The sequence below is a fragment of the Amia ocellicauda genome, chromosome 6, assembly GCF_036373705.1.
Source record: "Amia ocellicauda isolate fAmiCal2 chromosome 6, fAmiCal2.hap1, whole genome shotgun sequence".
In the NCBI taxonomy this organism is placed as follows: domain Eukaryota; kingdom Metazoa; phylum Chordata; class Actinopteri; order Amiiformes; family Amiidae; genus Amia; species Amia ocellicauda.
Window position 1 is genome coordinate 48754902 of NC_089855.1, and position 6157 is coordinate 48761058.

Genomic DNA, 6157 nt, shown 5'->3' on the forward strand with positions numbered 1-6157 from the left:
GGGGGCCATTTTAGTACAGTGAACTCATTGTCATGTTCAAGAAACCAATTTGAAATGATTCGACCTTTGTGACATGGTGCATTATCCTGCTGGAAGTAGCCATCAGAGGATGGGTACATGGTGGTCATAAAGGGATGGACATGGTCAGAAACAATGCTCAGGTAGGCCGTGGCATTTAAACGATGCCCAATTGGCACTAAGGGGCCTAAAGTGTGCCAAGAAAACACCCCCCACACCATTACACCACCACCACCAGCCTGCACAGTGGTAACAAGGCATGATGGATCCATGTTCTCATTCTGTTTACGCCAAATTCTGACTCTACCATCTGAATGTCTCAACAGAAATTGAGACTCATCAGACCAGGCAACATTTTTCCAGTCTTCAACTGTCCAATTTTGGTGAGCTTGTGCAAATTGTAGCCTCTTTTTCCTATTTGTAGTGGAGATGAGTGGTACCCGGTGGGGTCTTCTGCTGTTGTAGCCCATCCGCCTCAAGGTTGTACGTGTTGTGGCTTCACAAATGCTTTGCTGCATACCTCGGTTGTAACGAGTGGTTATTTCAGTCAAAGTTGCTCTTCTATCAGCTTGAATCAGTCGGCCCATTCTCCTCTGACCTCTAGCATCAACAAGGCATTTTCGTCCACAGGACTGCCGCATACTGGATGTTTTTCCCTTTTCACACCATTCTTTGTAAACCCTAGAAATGGTTGTGCGTGAAAATCCCAGTAACTGAGCAGATTGTGAAATACTCAGACCGGCCCGTCTGGCACCAACAACCATGCCACGCTCAAAATTGCTTAAATCACCTTTCTTTCCCATTCAGACATTCAGTTTGGAGTTCAGGAGATTGTCTTGACCAGGACCACACCCCTAAATGCATTGAAGCAACTGCCATGTGATTGGTTGATTAGATAATTGCATTAATGAGAAATTGAACAGGTGTTCCTAATAATCCTTTAGGTGAGTGTATATATATATCTCATTTACGTTTAGGTGCCGAGAAAGATCATTACTTGTTACCACAATTTCCCTTAACTGATTATTATTCAATGATTAAGGAGAGGCAGGGCCACCTATATTCTGGTGTCTATTAACTTTTGTCAATGCAACACACATTTATATTTAAGAAAACTAAATGATATTACACATTCTAGAGTTATGAATCACAGATTAACATTTCTAATTGATTTCTCAAATGTCATGAATCACAAACTCCAAACTGTTAAACTTATCTGAACTTCGTCGCAGAGAGGCCTCTCTGTCTTCGGGCTCAGATAACAGCACACGGCACGAGGTCCGTGTGGTTTGGAACAAAGGCAGTCCGGTTCGGCTTTGTCCAAGAACTTCCACTCAGTCGATGCACCTGGAAGTTGGGGTTTCGAGAAGGTAGAGTCTTTTCCAAACAGATTTTCCACTGGTTTGAAGGCTCCAAGGTTGTGCACAAAATCTTCTTTGTAAGCAGGGTCTCTGACTGTACTTATTTGAAGACAAAGTCTTTGAGGAAAGCAGGGCCCTGTTTGGTTCCAAGGGTCAAGTTTCTAAAGACTCAAATACCTATTTAAATGACTGACACTTTCGTATTCCTGCAGAATAGAAAAGCCCGCAGAGTGCAGAATGTAACACATTATAGCACATGTGTTGTGTGATTATTTTTAAATACTTAACTTTAATACTAATAATAACAACAACACCAACCACAACAACAATAATAATCATAATAATGAATACACATTTTTACAACAGAATTTGTAAAAGTAGTAGTGGCATTAAGGTACAATAGTGCTACATTACTTTCAAAAGTGAATATAATTAAAAAGCCAATTATGTTTTAATGAAGTTGAATTGTTATACACTGTTATAGTAGTGTATTTGTTATAGTCTATGCTCACCCACCTCGACATGAAATGGCATAGCTTAAATATACAGGTAGTTTTCAATAAGTGAGTACAGTTTAAGTGTAAGTGCATCCATTTCCATTATGACATTATGATTTTCAACTCACAGGGTTGTGGTTTGACAATGATCATTCAAGAGCAAAAAAGCAAAAAGAGAGAACTGATGTGCTTTTAAGAAATTTAAGAAAGCTCTTTCCATGTTGTTGTCCATGTAAGATTTTCCTTATCCATCTTATTATAAAAATCTATCAAATTTATATATTGTATCACTGTGCAGGGCATTGAAAAATGAGTCCGTGATCAAGGTTGAAAGCCATATACAGATCCAGCAATTTCAGCTACGGCAGTGTCAGCAGGTGTGTGACTGCGGCTGGGCTGACAGGTGGCTGTGGGAATGCTCCATATATCTTGGCCTGCGGCTATGTAATTGCACCACCATGGGGATCCTTTCTCTCCATTTATATTAATGTTTATATACTATGCCCCCAGTGTGTCAGAATATACACATGACATTAAATTCGCATTAAATTTGAATTAAATAAAATAAGCATGATGCTTGATGGCAAATCAGACTGACACCCGATGGGTGATATCAAATATGAGTGATAACTGAGGGCTGAACGCTAAACTTACTGAGGGCTGATCGCAAAACAATAGGTTATTATCATAACCCCAGTTCCCTGAAAAAGAAAGACAGCCATTACCTAATGGGAAGAGCCTTCTGACCTGCCAATAATTGAAAGCATGTACCAAAGCTGCCCAATAGGGGCCCTGCTGTCAGGAGGAAGACCTGCCCCCAGCGTCTGTGAAAAGTCTCCTCCAGACAGTTCTTGCAGTGTGGCACCGTGAAAGAGAGCCCACGACGTGGCTTGTCCCCTAGTTGAGTGCCCTGAAATGTGTTCAGGCATGGGAACATTAGCAGTCTCATAGGTGAGCCAGATCCCGTCCACCACCCAGTGCACCACTCGCTGTTTTGAAACCGCCCTTCCTCTGGTGGTGGAACCATAGCAGACAAACAGCTGGTCAGATTTGCAGCTCTGCGCAATCCTCTGCATATTGCACCTCAAAGGGCAGAGTGTGTGTAGTCTGCGGTGCTCATCCGATGCATGTGGAGGGGGATGGAAAGACTCCAGGACAACAGGTTGGTTTATATGGAACACCAACATGACCTTGGGCAGGAAGGCCGGGTTCGTCCTGACAGTGACTCTGTCATTGCTTCCTGAGTCGTTTATCCACAGACAAGGCGTGAATTTCACTAATACTCCATGCAAATGTTATCGCTACAAGAAAGGCTACCTTAAGCGAGAGGAAGCAGAGCTCCGTTGTGGAGATGGGCTCAAAGGGAGCACCGCTCACTCCTTTTAACACTAATTCCACATCCCAGGCTGGAATTGTGTCCTTTATCGGTGGTCTCAAGCATCTCACACCTTTCAGAAAGTTCATCGCCAGGAAATGGGCTCCTGGGGAGACATTATCTATTTTATCATGACATGCTGAGATGGCAGCCAGATAAGCTTTCAGCGTGGATGCAGATTTCCAATCTTCAAGCAGCTGTTGCAGGAACACAGGATTGTCGATATGGAGCATGACACTGGGTCCATACGTCTGTCTAGACACCAGAAAGAGTGTGACCCCCAGACCACACCCTGGTGGATGGAGCCCTGGCCGACTGCAGCATTTCCACAACATTAACAGGCAGCCCTAGAGACATTAGACGGTGCCTTTCATGGGCCAAAACCACAACTGCCGCTGTGCTGGGTTGGGGTGCTGATCATCTGTGCCAGCATAGCGAACCACAATTATCTTAGCCACCAAGGCGCAATCAGGAGAACTTGAGCTCCTTCCTGGCGAATCATCTCCAGTGTCAGTGGAAGAAGTGGCAGTGGGGGTAAGGCATAAAGCAGTTCCTGCGGCCATGGGTGAGCAAAAGCGTCCACACCCAGCAGGCCACCTCCCATCTAGGGAGAACCACAAAGGACAGTGGGTCGTTGCTTGTGTAGCGAAGAGGCCCGGGGGTGAGCAGGGGAGGGAAGAGGTTTGCGGGCAATGGCGGCCTCCTCGGTTTTTGGAGAAGACATTTTCTTTGTCTTCTGACCTGAGTCCCACCCCGCGGCGCTCTTAGAAGATTTTTTTCTGAACATCATGGGGTTCATTCTTTATTTCTGTAAGAAGTTACTACTATAAGGCTTCTGTTTGACCTTGGAGAGTTATCCAACTACCAAAGAGCTTTGCTCAGTTAAATGTCGGTTATATACTATATTTCGTAAGTTAAATAAGTGTGGTTTAGTTTAATTTACTTACTGTCAGGAAAAAAATATTAAAATTGTGTTTTCGTTCTTTATGTCTGTAAGAATGTTACTAGTTAGTTGTACTGAAGTCTGTTCAAATGTCTTACTGTCAATACAACCAAGACCATTAAGGTCTTCAGACCGCACCCCCAAGCTATTGTAATGTGCAAATTATATAAATATACATACACACATAGGCTTGTGCTTAGATCGTATTGAGTGTATTTACTTAATCTTAATTCATGAATGGATTATATTTGATATTTATTTAAAATAATTTGATGTTTTGTTACTAATATTATTACAAATGCTGATTTTATTAGAACATAAGAACATAAGGAAGTTTACAAATGAGAGGAGGCCATTTGACCCATCGTGCTCGTTTGGTGTCCATTAATAACTGAGTGATCCAAGGATCCTTTCCAGTCTATTTTTAAATGTTCTCAAACTTTCAGCTTCTACCACATCGCTGGGTAGTTTATTCCAGATTGTGACGCCTCTCTGTGTGAAGAAGTGTCTCCTGTTTTCCGTTTTGAATGCTTTGAAGCCCAATTTCCATTTGTGTCCCTGGGTGTGTGTGTCCCTGCTGATCTGGAAAAGCTCCTCTGGTTTGATGTGGTCGATGCCTTTCATGATTTTGAAGACTTGGATCAAGTCCCCACGTAGTCTCCTCTGTTCCAGGGTGAAAAGGTTCAGGTCCTCAGTCTCTCAGTAGGACATTCCCTTCAGACCTGGAATAAGTCTGGTTGCTCTCCTCTGAACTGCCTCTAGAGCAGCGATATCTTTCTTGAAGTGTGGAGCCCAGAACTGTCCACAGTATCCAGATGAGCTCTAACTAGTGCATTGTACAGTCTGAACATCACTGCCCTTGTTCTCAATTCTACACTTTTGACAATATACCCTAGCATTCTGTTTGCCTTTTTTATTGCTTCCCCACATTGTTTGGATGGAGAAAGTGAGGAGTCCACGTAGATTCCTAGGTCTTTCTCACGTGTTACTTCATCTAGTTCTATTCCTCCCATAGTGTAGTTATAGTGGACATTTTTGTTACCTGCATGTATTACCTTGCACTTGTCCTCATTGAATTTCATCTGCCAGGTGTCGCCCACAACTGAATATTATCTAAGTCCCTCTGAATAGCCTGTGCTGCTGAGATTGTATCTGCTTAGGCACCTTTTTTAGTATCATCTGCAAATTTGAGAAGTTTGCTAACTATCCCAGAGTCCAGATCATTAATATAGATTAGAAAAAGCACAGGCCCTAGTACTGATCCCTGTGGATCTCCACTAACAACCTCACTCCAGTTAGAAGCGACTCCTCTAATCGACACCCTCTGTTTCCTAAACATCAACCAGTTCATAATCCATCTACTTACATTACCCTGAATGCCTACAGCTTCCAATGTGAGGATCAGTCTTTGGTGTGGAACCTTATTAAAAGCTTTTTGGAAATCTAAGTGTATCATATGATATGCTTTCACGTGATCTACAGCTCCAGTTGCATGTTCAAAAAATTCTAATAAATTAGTAAGACATGATCTGCCTCGTCTAAACCCATGTTGACTATCTCCAAGAATATGGTTTTCATTAAGATGCTCCTCTGTTTTCTTTCTAATAACTTTTTCCAACATTTTACAAGTGATGCAGGTGAGACTGAATGGTCTGTAATTTCCTGGCTCAGTTTTGTCCTCTTTCTTGTGGATTGGTATGACATTTGCTGTCTTCCAATCAGTCGGCACATCCCCTGTTCTAAGTGTCATTTGGAATAATCGAGTTAGCAGCCTATAAATAATTTCCCTAATTTCTTTAAGTACTGTTGGAAATATCCCATCTGGCCCAGGTGATTTGTTTGTTTTTAATTCTGCTCGTCCGTTTAGTACCTCCTCCTCATTTATCCTGATCTCTCTTAGGGTTTGACTGGACTGATTGTTAACCCATGACATGTTATCTGTCTTTTCTTTTGTAAAAACCTC